The sequence below is a fragment of the Choloepus didactylus genome, chromosome 5 (assembly GCF_015220235.1).
Source record: "Choloepus didactylus isolate mChoDid1 chromosome 5, mChoDid1.pri, whole genome shotgun sequence".
Classification (NCBI taxonomy): domain Eukaryota; kingdom Metazoa; phylum Chordata; class Mammalia; order Pilosa; family Megalonychidae; genus Choloepus; species Choloepus didactylus.
Window position 1 is genome coordinate 32,474,290 of NC_051311.1, and position 17,785 is coordinate 32,492,074.

General features: G+C 42.7%; 1 long non-coding RNA gene across 2 annotated transcripts in view; it reads left to right on the plus strand.

Moving 5' to 3' along the window:
* Positions 1 to 11,604, plus strand: part of LOC119534826 — a 52,763-nt gene extending 41,159 nt beyond the window's left edge. For both annotated transcript variants that reach the window (XR_005217118.1, XR_005217119.1), the window contains exon 5: positions 10,040 to 11,604. This is a non-coding gene — a long non-coding RNA (uncharacterized LOC119534826). The remainder of the gene's footprint in view (positions 1 to 10,039) is intronic.
* Positions 11,605 to 17,785: the final 6,181 nt, after the last annotated feature.

Here is a 17,785-nt window from a genome sequence, read left to right on the forward strand (position 1 = left end):
TTGGGGGTCCTTCCAAGTAAAAGCCTATTTGTCTTCTTATTACTATACAATGAAGCCCGTATTTCAACAAGCCCTACCCAGGCACTCAGAACTTCCCGTTTGCTCTTTGGTGGCTCATTATTAAATAGGAATAGATAGCCAAAGTTCACCTAACATTTGAGGAATGCCCTTCCATAGAATGCAAAGACCAAAATAAGACAAAACAAAATAAAACAAAGCAAAATAACAGAGAGATAAAAAGGAAACAGTTAACACAAGAAACAGAAGATATTATACCATGAAAAAAGAACTGGATGCTACATAAATAATGGAAACAGAATTTTTTAAAATGTCAGTGGTTTAGAAGATAAAGTTAAAGATATTCTCTGGAAAATATAAGTAAAAGACAGCACATTAGAAGTAAGTGAAAAAAGATAAGAAAGCTGGATGATCATTCTAGCAGTCCAGCTTCCAACTAATGGGGGCTCCAGAGAGGAAGAACTGAGAACATGGGATCACATCCCCCACAAAAGGCAGTAAAGTCTTAATCCTCTGGTCCTGTGGGTATGGACTCGTTTAGATGGAGGACCTTCGAAAACCTTATTTGGATGAGGCCAAATTGAATCAGGGAAGCCTTAATTCAATATGGTTGAAGTCCTTAGAAGCACAGGAAATTCAGATGCAGTCAGTTAGATGAAGCCTGAGAGGGAGAGAGAGATTGCCACATAAAAGAGAGAGGTCCATGACAGCCCAAGGAACTCCAAGGATTGCCTGCAAGCCAGCACCAGAGGCCACAGACTCTGGGAGAAAGCACAGCCTCACAGTACCTTGATGTTGGATGTTTAGTTTTCAAAATTGTGTGACAATACATTTCTGTTGGTTAAACCAAGCAGTTAGTGGTATTGGTCATATCAGCCTGGCAAACTAAGACATGTGGGCAGTGAGGATGGGGAGAGAATTATCAAATTAATAATTGAAGAATATTTTCCAGAATGGAAAGAACCAAATTGAAAGGACCCTTTGAATGCACAGATTGGTCAACAAGAAAGTATACCAAAGCATATTGTCACAAAATTTTAGGATACTTGTGATAAAGCAGAGATTCCAAAGTTTTCCAGAAAAAAAGGTAGATCAAACAAATGGACAGAAATTAAAATGGCATTAGGTTTTTTGTGAGTCTGGTTCCTCTGAAAAGCAGATGAGAAGACAGGATTTAAAAATACAGGGATTTTAATAAGGGAATCACCAAGTGAGACAAAATGGGAGGGAGCCAGAAAATACTGGAGGAGCCATCAGACTTCAGTGCTTGTCTGACTCCAAGTGAAGGAGAGAGAGAAAAGTAAAGTTTGGTGAAAGTATCCCAGCCTGCTATGACTGGTCATTGAGGAGTTCTGTTTCCCAAGAACAGTCCTGCCTTAGAATTGCTGTAGTGCTCAATCCTGGCTGGGGAGTGCAGCCGGTGGGAAGATGGTCTCACGGGGGTGGTGACAGATTTCAGAGTGAAGCACCCGGGACCCTTGGAGGTGTGGGAGGCACATTCTCATGGTCTGCAATGTTTCAACAACAAACTAGAACAAACTAGGAGGTACATTTCCATCTTGGGAATTCTGAGAGAAAATTACTTCCCACCTGGAATTCCACATCCAGTCAAATTATCAATCAGGTGTGAGGGTAGAATAGATTTTTTAAAACAAACTTTTTATTTTGAAATAATTTTAAACTTAGAAGACTGTTGCAAAAATAATACAAAACCCATATAGAAAACTCCAAATACCTCTACCCAGACACTCAGATCCACCAACTTTTAACACTTTGTTTGCCACATTTGCTCGCTTTCTTTCTTCCTTTCTTCCTCTCTTCCTTTCTTTCTTTCCTATCTATGTATCTATGTATCTATCTATCTCTATTTTCTAAACATGTGAGATTAGGTTATATACAACATATTCCTAGAACACTTAATACTTCATGTGAGAATGGGGATATTTTGAATTATACAAGGTCTCAAAAATTATCTTCAAAGCATCCTTTTTGGGAAGCTCCTGGAAGATGCATTACACTTAAAGAAGTATTAAACCAAAAAGAGGAAGTCATGGAATCCAGGGAGCAGAAGATCCAACTTGAGAGAAAGAAGCAGGAAATTCTCAGGTCAACTAATAGATTATCTGATGCTTTCCACCATGTTGAGAGGAATGTAGAACTCTCTCAGAGAATCTGAGTATGAATTTGAGATGGGATAAAAAAATTAAGTGAATGGGAAATCAAATCAATTATTAACTCCAGGATGTACAAAAAGTTGTATGAGAAGGGAAATATCATAATCTAGTACACTGTGTAGTTCAGCTGTGAGAAGTATTTCCATAATCAAAATGTACAGACTAAAAACTGATTTAACAAAATATGATATATTTTCCTATATATTTTTCCTCTCAGAATGAACAAAGAAAGAGGGAATTTGTGAATGTGTATATGTGCAGTTATTGTTGCTGCTGCAAGTTCACTGCCAGATGTGCACTGAAATCATTATAGTGACACCAGTGCTTCAGAGAGAGAAAGGACTTTATTTCATGGCCACCAGGAAAGGAGACAGGAGTAGAAAAATCTCAAATCTGTCTCCTCGAGTTTGAAGAGTTTAGGATTTATATGGATTCAAACAAGCAGAGGTGTAGTTGCTACCGTTACAGTAACAAGTAACCAAACTAAAATAGCCATTACAGTAACAGGTATAAACAACTATAGTATCATGTAAAGGAGTGGAACTAAGCTAAAGTAACCATTACAATCACAAGTATAAACACTAGTCAGTGGTTACACTGTGTGTGGAGTATAACAGAACTAATTCCTCACTTTCTGAGACAGGAAATCAGTGGATAATGTCTAAAATTGAAATGTCAAGAATAGCAGCACAAGCCTTTTTTTAGAAATAAGGGACTCAATAGCATAGGAAACCACTTGCAAAGTTGAGAGTATTGCCTCTGGGGAGGGAGAACAGGCAGTGGAAGGATGGGGCAGGAGCTGCTCTTTTTCAGGGTATGTCTTGCAGTAGGGTGTCTTTTTTAACTGTCTATGTGATCTACTGTGATCAACACTGACATTACATTTAAAAAGGGTATGTAATATCCCAAGAAAACACTGCAATGTGAACTGGACACATGTACATCCAACACATATACCTGTATGTAGCCTGAAAAAAAAAAAAAAAAACCACACACACACACACACACACACACACACACACACACGCCAAAAAATACAAAGAATCAAGCAAAAGCAAAATCAAGTCCCTTAAAGTGGAAGATTGATGGAGCCTATTGAACAACGACAGTGAGACATGACTGAAAATGCAATTCCCGGTTTCCTTCTGGGCTTCGGCTTGGTTGGCTTTCATTTTTGAATCAGTGTACTTTTGCCCTGGACCCTTCAGTACAGTTTCAACTGTACTTGGATTAACACTGTCTGTCAGACTGGAACATATTTTCTTCTCCAAGTGCTCATGACACCAAGGCAGGGGTTATTTTTGAGAAGAATGAGCCAAACTAATGCAGCTTTGATTATTTTCAGAGGAAATAGGGGAAAACATGCAAAATGCAAGTAGACATTGTTTGTGATACATTCAAACAATATTTCCCTAGCGTAAGCCCCATTAAACACAGCCCTCCGGTGCCTCAGGCAACAAAGCACATATGGTTTTAAACTCGTATTACAACAGAGATCAGAATCCAGTTCTGATCTGATCGTTGCTCTGCTGCTGGAGAAGTTCAATGATAGTTAAAACTGCCTAGTGGTTAATTTGTTTTGTCAGAATTGCAATTCCCAAGGTCAGAAATACTGTGTAATAGTAGCATACAGAATATGGCAAGTTACATTGGATGATGAGTCATGAAAACAGCTAACATTCCATTTAAAGGAGGCCTTTTATGCTAAGTTTTATTTCCTGTGGCTTTTAGTTTGAGGACAATTTATGAAATAGTAGAGCTGGAAAATGCTCTTGGAGTTCTTCGAGTAATATCCCCTCATTTTATAGTTGAAAAATTTGAGTCCCAAGAGATTGTGAACTGCTCAATTATGTATGCATTCAGAAACACTTTTTATTGAGCATCTACTGTGTAACAGACATTATGTTCAGTGCTGAGATACAAGGAGAGAAGTGACAATCCCTGTCCCCAGGGAGCTCCTCTCTGGAGGGGATGACAGACAGTCAACAGCAATGACAACACAGCCTGTGGAGGGCTCTGATAGAGACATGCACAGGACTCCTGCCATGGGAGCACCGAAGCTTGAGGTAGAAAGCATGTCATAGGGTGGGGAAGTTGCTCAGGAGGAGGTAATGCATGATTCAAGCCATGAAGACTCAGGAGGCATTGAGCTCATAAACAAGGGGCTGGAAAGGCGGGGGGTGGGGGGTGGGAATAAGCATTTTGTACCCTGAGGAGACAGTTTATGCCCATAAATTGGAAAAAGCCTGACGCCTTTGGGGAACTCTCTAAGTAAGGCACCTAGAAGTCACACAGAGAGAGCACCAGATGGGATCCCGTTCATGTAGGGCTTTTCCACCAGTGCTAAATTATCTCAGGATAATTTGAAGAGCCATTGGTGAGGTTAGGTATTTAGGTCATTGAGTAATGATCAGGTTTGTATTTTTAGAAAGATTAATTTGGCAGATTCTTAGAGCTAGATGGCGGGGGGGGGGGTACTTGGACGATGAACCTGCAGTCATGCAGAGAAGGAAAAGTGAGGACAGTGGGTCTGAAGAGATGGATTGAGAGATATCAAGATTCAATGGATTAATTAGGAAAGCGAGCAGGGAAAGGAGTGGTCTGTGGCAACCCCTAGGTTCCTGTGTGCTAGACATCTTGTCTGCACCTCCAGGTCTTCTCTCCACCCTTCTCCACTTTTCTCTGTGCACTGGGGGGCTGATCTAAATGGACTGCATCAGTGGGCTCCTTTCCCCTCCAGCTTCAGGTTGGTTTGGTCAATGGGAGCATCAGCAGGAGACCTAGAGGCGGGGGAAGGGGGTAGTGGGGAAAATGCGGTTGGATATTTGCTCTAGTCCACTCCTTGCCAAGTTGGCACTGTTTACCTCCATTCCTCCACTGAAGGTCACAGTTCCCAAAGTGCATCCTTTTCCTACAACTGTCCTCTCTAGGTTCCAGGTGCCCTTTTGGGCTTAGGGCTGCTAAGAGCTCCCCATTCTCATGGGCCCCAGGTACTGCGTGCATCATACCTGGATACTTTTCTTAAACTCTGCCCACACCCTATAAATAGTCCCTTTATTAAATAACTCAACTTGCACACGATACTTGTTTTCTGCAAGAATGACGGACACAGTCATTGGCTGGGTGCCTGGGAGATGAGGGGTTCAATATTAGGGTTACTCTCCACCCTAGCCCCCACCCACCTTGTTATCCTACTCATCATGGCGTCCTGTGGTTTCTATCTCCTGAATGGTCTTTCTTGCTCTACCCCCACAATCACTATCCTAACTGAGGTCTGTGTTTTTATTTGGCTATTCCTTGTAATATCTTCTTTCCTAGTCTCCCAGCTTCTATTCTTGCTCCTCCTCCAATCTATCCCCACTCGCGGCCAGAGTAATCCTGCTCCCTGCTGCACAAGATCTTGCAAGGTTGCCTGCGTCAGCGGGATTGCTCACAGAGATACAGACTCCTATTCTCAATCTTCTCAGGTAAATAAACTTGAAAGAAGGAAGGGAGGGAGGGAGGGAGGTATGAGGGAGGAAGAGAAGAAAGAACAAGAATAAAGAGGAAGAACACTGGACATTCTGGTTTCATTTCCTTCCACCTTCTAGAGTTACTTTCAGGCAGCTTAAGGGAAAAGCCCCTTTTCCCTGGTGTGTCTCTCCTTCTGCCAAGAGGGGAAAGCCCCCTCGTTTGCCTCCTCAGCAGAATGAATAATGCTAGGGCGCTGCTGCCTCAGGAATCCCTGCTAAAATCAGCAAGCAAGGGGAATTTTAGAAATGAAAGCTTGTGCCAGTGCGGTGTAAAAGGTCCCACCCATATCCCAGCTGGCTTAGGCACCCACTCTGCCTGAAGTCACACCTGGGAAAGGAGGCTCCCTTAATTTGTGTGCAGGGAAAGTGGAAGTGAGCAGAACGGATGTCTCAGCATTGGCTTTTTCCACTCCCATAGATGTTTGCATCTTTATTTAGGCATACACATGTTCACAACATGTGTGCATTTATTTAAAGCTAGTAATTGTTGCCCAATAGGCTTGTAGGCAGAAGGGCCACGTGGTCCCTGCCCAGGAAGTTTCCAATCTGAGTAAAAGAGACAAAACAATTCAATGAAAGAAAAAGTATATCCCAGTAAATGAGATGGTGCTTTAAACCTCAGAGGGGATGAGGTTATTGGTTCTCCTCTTCTTATTCATTCTTTTTTGCCTTCAGGGTAAACTTTCAAGGCTACCTTTCAATGGGAAATGCTATGTTAATAGAGGTTTATGGTGTCCATTTAAAATGGAATGCTGTGATTTTCAGTGGAAAAGGCTGCCCAGAACTGAGGTTGGTTTTGACTCAGAATCTCAGGCTCCCAGTCTCTTCTGCCTGGAGTGGTTTGCAGGGTGGAGATGGAGGGATCCAGGGCAGTTTGTGGAAAATGGTCCAGGTGCCCACCAGCTCGTCCCAGCAGACCCTGGCGCAGATTGCACTTGCTGCGGGGAGGATCTAATTCCTGCCCTGTGGGAGCTGTGCTACCCTATTCTTTGCCCTAGAAATTGTCAGTCCTCCCTTTCTCTTGTCTCTCCCCAGAAAGTTACACCTACAGATTATGCTTGGCTTTTAAGGTTGCAACAGACCAGGACATAACTCAGGTTAGCCAAGTTAATGGTGGTGGATGGGTAGGGTGTGAATTATGCTTTTCCACCCATGTATCCCCAGTGCCCAGCACATAGAAGGGGCTTAATTAACATCTGTTGAATGAAGGAATGAACCTCGGGATAAACAGCACCATCCTGGAATGCTGCCCAAGGGGTGTGTGTGTAATTATTCTAAAGGTCCTAATTAATACAATTGGGTTATTATGACCTTGGAAGTTTTTCACTGAGTCTAGAAGAGGGAGCTTCCCTTATATCTAACCTAAATACTTTTGACAATTAAAATATTAAAAACAATAAGAAGGCTTGAAAGGCTATTCTAGCCTCTTCCGAGAATGTAAATAGGTCAGGGCAGCCTCTACAGTACTCAGTGATGTGGTGTCTTAGGAGGGGACTGTCTATGAGGAGTTGTCCATTCCTCTAACACACTTAGTATCATTTTTTTATCCTCACAGGCTTCTGGAAGACTAGTCCTACTGATGCCCAGGAGTTTAAATTTCAGCTGGTAGTTATGCCAACTGTTTGGGGTCACAAGCTCCAGAGTCTGTTTCCCAGACAATTCTGGCTTCAGGCATTCTTTTCTTAGGTTGACAGACTAAGTTGAATGAAGGTCATGCTTTCATTTCTTACATTCCGTATAATTCTACTGGATGCAGGATGTGAACAGGTACCAGCCTGGGAAGGGCACAGATAGCAAATGTGGTCCTGTGTAGGCATTTGGCAGAAGCATGATGCTAACCAATATTGTTGTGTTGACTTATATTTTATAAAGTGGTTTTGGACATATGATCCTAATTACCCCTTACAACAACCCTGCAGGTAAAAAGCATTCTTACCCCATTAGGTGAGAAAATAGAGGCATGTAGAGATTTAGGAATTTATCCATGGTCACACAGCTTAAAAATGGGTGGAGTTGAATCTTGAATTCAGGCCTTCTGATGACAAATGCTTCCTCCAATGTTAAACCATGGTGCTGGAATAATCATCCTATTATTATAAAAGTAATCCCAATGGGATTAGGTCAATTTTGAAAGTATAGATATTATGAATTTATATCCACAAATTGCATATATGAGAAATTCATCTATCTGACATATATTTATTGTGCATTTACTATGTACTAGTTACTGTCTAGATCTGAGAAGGTGGCACAGGATCCCTGAGGTTTGACTTGCAGAGGTCATTTTCTTGGGAGTCTTGGCCTCCCTGAGGCCTTGCCAGGGATGGGATACCAGACTTCAGGCTCCTTCCTAATCTTGGGAATCAATTTTTCAATATCTTTCTTTCTGTACCCCTAAGAGACTTAGCCTTCCCCGGCATCTACTTGCCCCTGCCCCCAAAAAAGAATCTACTTAAAGTTCCCATGCTGCCGCTAAATAAATTCCAAGACACAGTGGATCTCTCTCAAGCTTGCATCACAAACGTCCTCCGAGGGGGGAGGACAAAGACCTGGCTACCTGCTTGGAGTATGGGAAGGAGGAAAATCCACAAAGAATAGAACATCAATTATTATCTCAATAAGCTATTCTGCTCAAGAAGTCTTGTCTCTCACATCATACACTTTTGAAAGCCAATACTTTATTTTATCCTTAAATAAATAAATAAATAAATAAAATTAAAAAAAAAAAAAAAACACACACACACACCCAAACCAAACAATCCAACTCCAAAAGCATCATTGAGAAATGTAGCATTTGCTGAAGGTTGTCAGGGGAGGGCTCAGCAGAAAGCACTGCATCTCAGGCCTCCCAGTGAAACTTAACTGAACCTCCACATTAGCCAGCCTTGCTCTCCATGTGCAGTCATTTCCATTCTATCTTTGCTCCTTGCACCTTCAGCCTTCTCCCCTCTCTGAATGGCCTTTCAAAAATATGGCTATTGTCCCAGATGCTACAAGTCTTTCTCCTCAGATTGCATTCACCATTCACAGACTAAAGGCCCAGAAAGTCCTCAGGCAAGCTCCTGCAGAATGTGTGGGGTGGAAAAGCTTCACTTATTCTCCCACATAACTAATCATCACAGCTCCTGAGAAGGCCCAGGTGTTCTACAGCATCACCATCATTATAATCGTTGGTAAAATTTATTAAATACTTACACTGGGCAAAGCACTGTGCTAAGCAGTTTTACATGCATTATATAATTCAATCCTTACAACAACCCTATGAGATGAATAATATTATCATCCTCCTTTTACAGATGGGGGAAACTGAGTCTTAGAGGGGCTAGGTGACTTGCCCAAGTTCACACCACTAGTAGGAAGTAGGTAGATCCAGGGTCAAGCCAGGCAATCCACCTGCAGAGCCAGCTCTCTTCATCACCAAGCACCTCACTGCTGGTTTCATCTCCCAATCTTCAAAACAGCCCTGGGCAGCAGTGTCCGATTTGTTGCCCTCATCCTGTCAAGAACCAGGACTTAGACGCACCTGCCTGGGGGGATGGGCTTTTAGGGGAAGGGCAATGAGAGGACTGGTCAGTGTTTCTCTCAGAGCCTGGGCCCCTGACCAGCCCCGTGAACCGAAGGCCAGGATGAGCTACAAGTTAAAATGGAAGTGACCATGCTATAAAGCTCTTTGATATTCCTGGGCACAAATGATGTTGTTCTGCTGGTAAGTGGTCTAATAGTACGCAGGGGAAGTGGGGCAGCCTGCATTTCTACACAGCGTGGCCTGGATGCATCCAACACCCCGGTCTTCAGCCTCTCTTTGGCTCCTACAGGTAGAAGAAGCAAAGGAGGGAGTGGCTATAATCCCCTACAATCCAGAAGCTCCTGAGGGATCCTGGGAAGGTGTGTGGAGTCCTTCTCAGCTGGAACTTCCCTAAGGGGATTGGTGCAGGGGTGACAAGCAGATAGACTCTGTGCAGTGATGGACAGGACTAGCTCAGGTTAGGTCAGGACTGGGCCTCTCTCTATGGTGCCTTAGTAGATGCAGCAAAGGTTACATCTACAGGGCAGGTATGATTATGAAGTCCATTTTACACAAGGAAATGGGCTCAGAGAACTTGGACCAGGCTTAAACACCAGTGAGTAGAAGAATCGAGATGCAAACCCAGCTCTGGCTGTGTTTGTAGTCAGCACTATGTTGTTACTAAATTGCTCTGCAATGCTTTCTCCATACCAGATGAGTGGACTGTGTGTCTAAGGCTCATTCCAACTTTAATACTCTGATTTCCTAGGGCCACAGAAAAAAACAATCTGCTCAGTGTTTTTCTCCTTTTTTTCTGTTTTGTGCAACAGACAAGCCCAGAGAAAAAATGAGGAGGCGAAGAGAAGAAAGAAAAAACCCAGTGAGCTGGAAGGTTCCCAAGGAGAGGGACTGCCCAAGGACTGACTGGAAAACGCTTGTTCAAGTGCCCTTGCTCCCTGGCCAGTGCTGCTTCTCTAGGCTCATGTGGTGCATGTAATGAGCCTTTTCTTTCTGCAGTGAAATCAAACATGCCCAAGGCTCGAGTCTGGACTGGGATATAACTCCTAAAACATGAAAATCCTTTCTTCACATGAGCAAGATCTTCCCAGGCCACCTGTGTTGGCTGGGTGAAACTCCAAAGCATTCCTGATTTAAAGAGTCAAAAGGTCTCTCCCCTCAAGGATAGTTGATAAAACTGAACAAATAGAGAAAGAAAGAAGAAATCTATTAGACACATAAAGCAAGTAAAATATATTAGACTCTCCTCTGGAAGAAGAGTACCCCAAGTATGAATGATGATTTTTTTTCCTTAAGCCCCATTCATCAGTTACTCAAAATTATGCCACATTATAGTTTGCTTTATATTTAGATTACTTTCATGCACAACTATTTGTTTTCCCCAGAGTTGGAAAATACCTTTTAATTTTATATATTTATTTGTAAATAGAAAATATATTCACAAAAGGCACAAAAAGGTTACAGCCAAAGGTTTTCTCTCCCCCCCATCTTTTTCTACCCAGAGGAGACTAATATGATTATCTGGAATCCTTACAGATATAACCGATTTATTTTACATGACGGGTAGCATTACTAGATTATACAAAGTTCTGGGACCTTTTTTTTTTTTTTAACTTAGAAAAATGTTTTGGAGATTATCCCATAGCAGATAATAAAGAGATTTTCCTCTCTTTTTTCATGACACAGTCCATTGCACCATACTTGAGCCCGTTTCCCCTTGCTGGGTAGATTGCTTCCAATCTTCAGCTGTTACAAACAGTGGTGCAGTGAACAAATGTATACAGGAAATTTGTATAAACTTGTGTGAGAATAGAAGTGGAATCATTGGGTCAAACAACATGTGTCTTTGCAATTTTAATGATTATTTGGATTTTCTCAGATCTCCCTCCATAGAAGTGGTATGAACTTACACTCCCACCAGTGATGTATGAGAGTGATTGTCTCATCAGACTGTCACCCACTCACTGTATTATCAATTGTTTATCTTGCTAGCCTTTTTGTTCCAAGCCTTTACTCAGTCTTCAATTAGGTTGTCAGATTTTTTTTTTTTTTTTTTTAAATGATGACATGAGTGCTCTCTCTGTTTTATGGATGTTTTGGGGGGTAATACTTTAGAAAGGCCTGCCCCATTCTGCAATTATATAAAAAATGTTCTCCAAGAGCTTATTCTAATATTTTTATAGTTTTGTTTCTTACTCCATCTAGAATTTATCCTGATTTAAGAATGTCCCAACAGCATTTACTGAATTGTCTCTTTCCCCCTGTGCTGGTTTGGATGTATTATGTCCCCCCCAAACGCCATGTTCTTTGATGTAGTCTTGTGGGGGCAGACATATTTAGTCTTGATTAGGTTGGAACCTTTGGATAATTCTGATTGAAGTATTTCCATGGGGGTGTGGCCCCGCCCATTCAGCGTGGGTCTTGATTTAGTCACTGAAGCCCTGTAAAAGCTCACAAACAGAAGGACCTCAGAGTGGCTGCAGCTTACAGAGACATTTTGGAGACGGCCATTGAAAGCAGACTTTTGCTGACACTTTGCTCCAGAGAAGCTAAGAGAGGACAAATGCTCCAAGAGCAACATTTTGAAGAAAGCACAGGAACTGAGAGAGGAGCTGGAACACAACCTGGGATCAGCAGACACCAGCCACGTGCCTTCCCAGCTAACAGAGGTTTTCCAGATGCCTTTGGCCTTCCTTCGGTGAAGGTAGACTTGTGTTGATGCCTTAATTTGGACATCTTCATGGTCTTCAGACTGAAAATTTGTAACCAAATAAAATCCCTTTATAAAGGCCAATCCATTTCTGGTATTTTGCATAATGGTAGCATTAGCAAACTGGAACACCCCCCTATTGATTGGAAACACCACCTCCTCCATCATATTCTAAAGTTCAGTTTTGAAAATCTCTTTCTGGCAGCATATGAAGGACAGATGGGATGTGGCCGGGGATTGCTGGGAGACTAGTCAGGAGACACTGTATCTGTCCAGGGAAGAGCTGATGGGAGCTTGGGCTAGAGTAGTGGTGGTGGAGATGGAATGAAGCAGATGGATTCCAGAAATATTTAGGAGACAAAATCAACAGTATTAGCAATGGTTTAGATATGGGGCCTTAGAAAGAGGTTGGCGCCAAGGAAGACTTCCAGGTTTCTAGGTAGGTGAGCCCTGAAGATAATAAGAAAGTGAATGTTCTTAAAGATCCAGAGAATCCCTCAGGACCCAGATAAGGAAGTACAGCCAGATTTCATGGGATCTAGAAAGCTCTCAGTCAACCACTTTCTGGCTTCTTTGCTTTCTCTGGGGTCACATTGAGATTTGTATCTGATATGCCATGCATCTCTCTGCCACCCAGATCCTCAGTGAGGCTCTTGGGCTTACTCCCAACAGCTTCATCATTCCAGCCCAGCTTACAGACTGGTTCCTCTGGAATAAGGTGTTCACCCCTTTCCAATTAGTTAGGACAAGGAGTTGGGGTTAATTGGGGTTACCATTCTGTATTGTGGATCTAGTAGTCTCTTTATTGAGAGCATAGGAGTAGAGGAAACAATGACCTTTGTTTTTACCATAAGGAATTTCACTCAGCTAGACTAGTAAAACAGACTAAAACAACAATGGCTTAAACAAAGTAGAAATTAATTTTCCCATCTTAAAAGAAGACCAAAAGCTGACAGTTACAGGGCTGGCATGTCAGCTCCACATAGTCACCAGAGATCCATACTCCTAGATTCTTGCTGTCATCCTTTCTCAGACTTCCACTTTCATAGTTGCCTCAGGGTCCAGGATGTCTGTAGGAGTTCCAGACATCATATCTACATTCCAAGGATGAAGCAAGAAGAAGAAAGGAAAGGCAAAAAGGACCCATGGCAGCTATCTTCCTACTTTGAGCCTTACAGAAGTCCCACCCAATAACTTCATCTTACATCTCATTGACCAGAACTTAGTTTCATGACCATACCTAGAAGCAAGGGAACTGGGAAATGTAGTCTTTTAGCTGGGTGCATTGCTGTCCGGATTAAAAATACAATTATTTTACTAAACATACAAACTAGTGTATATGGGCAAATTACTAAATCTCTCTTAGGCTCAGTTTCCTATCTATAGAATGGGAATATTATGTGAATTAAACATGGCTATCTATCTAAAGTACAGATCCTACTACGTAGCAAGCTCTCAATAAATATAATACTATTGGTATCATTTATTAAAACCAAGACCATTCTTTTACCCTGATAGCATATGCCACGTGACACTTGGGGAGCCAAGCCAAGGGGCAGCAGGGGATATGGAGGTGACTGGTGTGTTAGGGAGATGAGCAAATAAACAGTTTAAGAAAGTAGGAGCCAAGTTTCTTGCTGTCAGAGAAGGGGTTTTTTAACATTGGAAAGGGAGAAAGATAAAAAGTACCCTGAGGTGCTGGACTGGGAATGGAGGTATTGGTATTGATAACTGGAAACTATGCTTACCCTAGCTGAGGTTAGCAGACTACTTTTTGTACTTAGTTCCCAGGACATTAACTAGATCTTCTCAGTTCTGCTTACAGGAATAAGATAACAAAATAGCATCTGTGGCCCGGTGAATCAGTGACTCCCTCCTCAAAATATAAAAGTTTGACATTCCTGAGGATCAGCTAAGAAAAGAGTAATGATAAGCCTGCACACACATAAGAGCTTGCACATCAATATCTAAACCTAACCACTGAAGGTGGGACAACAAGACGTGCTTGAGACAACACAGGATTGAGAAATTGCTTGTGCTTTCCTCAAAGAGACCCAACGTCATCGCTGACCTGACAAGAATGAATCATGTGGACATTACTTAGTTTTTGAACCCTACCCCCTTTCCTTTATCTATAAAAACCCTAACTCACATCCCCACTTCAAACTGGTTTTGGGAAGAGTCCTCCAGTTTCTTGCAAGTGCATTTGCAATAAATCACCTTCACACTGAGAGACAAGGTTCTCCTTTGTAGCACCGGGTCAGGCGGGCCCTTCTATTGGAAAGAGCTGCGCTTGTGGTTATGTGTCAGCTCACTGGTTCATTAAATATGTGCACAAAGATATAGAAATAGCCATATAGATGTGTATGTGTGTGTGTTTGGGGGGGATGCATGTGTCTGTATACAGTGGTGTGTAATTTCCTGGGTCTGTTCACTGAGAAAGCCTGGAACAGGGACAGCCCAGTAGCAATGAACACAGTAAGCATTCCAAACTTGGCTCCCAGATACTGTTCTCCACCAAAAGGCACCAAAGCTCCTTAGGGAAAGGCTAATCCATGACTAGCGCAGGGAAAGTAAATGATCATAGTTTTGCACCAAAAAAAAAAGTTCAAAGACGATGAAAACATGTCAAAAGGGCACAGGAGCCAACTTGAAAGGGCTCCCACTGGTCACATCTGGAACACTTTGAGCATCAAAATAAACAGTGACAGGGAAGGAAAACAGTCCATTAAATATAAATAAATGAATAAATGAAACAATAAATGGGGGAGAGGGAAAGCTCTTCCTTGCAGGAGAATGCCAACTAATGTGGAAAGAATGGTGGAAATAGAAAATAACCACTCGATGCAGTTCAGGATGTTGGTGTAGGATTTGAGTATTTTTTCACAAAATACCTGGCAATGATAGATGGGAAAAAAGTAGTGAATTTACAGTGGGCAGCCACCACAGGACCAGCTGATCAAGTGTGGCTTCAGTGGGGTGGGATCTCTTGTAGCTCCTGCTGAGATCCACTGAGAAGAACACAGTATCATTTCTGTTGTATTCCTGCCAAAAAATAATGTCCTAAGTAGGGGAAATATTAAATGATCCCAGATTGAGGGTCATCCTACAGAATTGCACTCTCTAAAGCTGTCAGGTTCATGAGGGACAATAAGACTGAGGAACTCTCCCAGATTATGTAAGACTGAAATGATGTGACAAGTAGGTGCAACGTGATCCAGAACTGGAAAGGACAAAAGGTCATTGTTCGAACATTGAAGACTGGTGGTTTGATGTGCTGAGCCCTCTGTCATGGGACTTGCCCTTATGAAGCTAGTCACTGCAAAGGAGAGGCTAAGCCTGCTTATAATTGTGCCTAAGAGTCTCCGCCTGAGTACCTCTTTGTTGCTCAGATGTGGCCCTCTCTCTAACTAAGACACCTTGGCAGGTGATCTCACTGCTCTCCCCCCTACATGGGTTCTGACCCCCAGGGGTGTAAATCTCCCTGGCAATGCAGGATATGACTCCCGGGGATGAATCTGGACCCGGCATCATGGGATTGAGAACATCTTCTTGACCAAAAGGGGGATGGGAAATGAAATGAAGTTTCAGTGGCTGAGAGATTCCAAATGGAGCCAAGAGGTCACTCTGTTGCACATTCTTATGCACTATATAGATAACCCTTTTTAGGCTTTAATGTATTGGAATAGCTAGAAGTAAGTACCCTATCAAACTCTAACTCAGTAGCCTTGACTCTTGAAGACGATTGTATAACAATGTAGATTACAAGGAGTGACAGTGTGATTGTGAAAACCTTGTGGATCGCACTCCCTTTATCCAGTGTATGGATGGATGAGTAGAAAAATGGGGAAAAAAACTAAATGAAAAATAGGTGTGGGGGGGTGTTTGGGTGTTCTTCTTTACTTTTAGTTTTTGTTCTTATGTTCACTTTTTATGGTACAAGGAATATGTTCAAAAAATAGATTGAGGTGACGAATGCAGAACTATATGATGGCACTGTGAACAACTGATTGTACACTTTGGATGATTGTACAGTATGTGAATTTATCTCAATGAAACTGAATTTTAAAAAAGGTCATTGTTGGGACAGATAGTGAAATTTGAATGCGGTAGGTGCATTGGATGGTAGTGCATCAACTTTGATATCCTGATTTGAATGATCAGATTGGAGTTCGGATGGAGACTCTCCTTGTTTTGAGGAAATGCACCCTGGTGTTTTGGGAGTGGGTTAGACATTAGGACTGGACATAAAGTGTGCAACTTGCTCTCAAAGGGTAAACAGGAGTGTACATTTGAATTTATTCCAAAAATAATAAATAAATAAAAAGGTAGAAAGGGTGAATGCTCGGCTTCCTGATTCCTGACCATTTCTAGGAATGCTTCTTGATGCTTCCCCTCCAGTCCTGACTTTTCTTCCAAAAGGTCACCTTAGGAATGGACTCCCACTGGAGACACACTTGTTACTGGCCTCCTTCTTTCCCTCCCACTGGCAGCTGGGTCCACATGATACCTGCAAGGAAGACCTCTCTACTGAAGGCAAAGCCCTTTTGTTCAGGGTGTCAGCATTGCCTCTCCCAAGGGGTGTTCCAGGTGTTCTGCTCCTTGGGCCACATGTGTCCTCAAGCCTGCCAAAGGAGCCTTGGTGGTGAGCGACTGCCCCTGCCTTCTTTTACTATGAGAGTCCCTGGGTTTCATTTAGGAGGCACAAGGACTTCATCCGCAAACCCTGGCAGCCCTCCCCTCTCTTGTGCGCAGGGAGAGCAGCACTTAGGTGCCATGATTTGAGGGGCAAAATCTCTGCACTTTGGCTCTATTATGGAGCCTGAAGTTCCTGCTTCTCTCGCTTCTCCGATCGTAACTACTTAGTTGTGTTAATGATTTCTTTCTCCCTTCATTTCCCTCTTTCCCTCCCTCCCTCCCTCCCACCCTCATTCCCTCCCTCCGTCCCTCCCTTCCTTTCTTCCTTTCTTCTCTTTCCTCGTCTGTCCTCCTGTCTCCCCCCTCCTCTTTCTCTCTGTCTCTCCCTCCTCTTTTCTTCCTCCTTCCTCCCCTGCTCCGTCCTTCCCTCCATCTCTATCTTATCTCTATCTCTCTTGCTCTCCTCCTTTATCTGCCCCCCTATATTCCCCGTAACTACTCCTTGCTGTCATCTTCAATGTGCCAGGATTGTTTTGTGGCCAGGAGCTCAAAATCAAACAAGACAATTATTAATGCCTTCCAGGTAATTAAAAAGAAAAAAAAAATGGGGTTGAGGGGGTAGTCAGATGAATTTGGAGGGAATTATTCTTTCCCTAACCGTACAAAAAATAGTTATCCCTTGTTCTCCACCTAAACTCTGACTCCTTGGTCTGCAGGCTCATCTGCATACCTCCAGTGTAGACACTGTAAGCCCATTAGGAGCCAGGGCTCTGTGGTAGGCCAACAGCGTTTCCAAGACGGGCTGGGAGAGGCCACCGGCAAGGGCAAGGAGGCCATGTGGAAGGGCAAAGGAGCTCCCATGCCAACCCCTCACCAAGACCCCCCTCCCCCGACGTTTAACCAGAGGAGTCCTGATACTCAGCGGTTTTTAGTATTGGGCTTTCCCATAAGATTTGTTAAAAAAAAAAAAAAAAAAAAAAAAACCCTGCTGAATTTTTGGCATTGTCCGATTAAAAGGTAAATGTGATATTAATTCATTAGCTCCTTTCACTTTACCTAGTGTACAGCGTGGAGTGGAAATCAGGTAGGAAAGGAATGAAGCTAATTAAAGGATACAGGGGAGATGGGGTGGACAGTGGGGATGGGGTGAGCAGGGATGGGACTAACGGGAAAATCCTCAAGGGCAGGTAAGTTCTGGCCAGATGGGAGA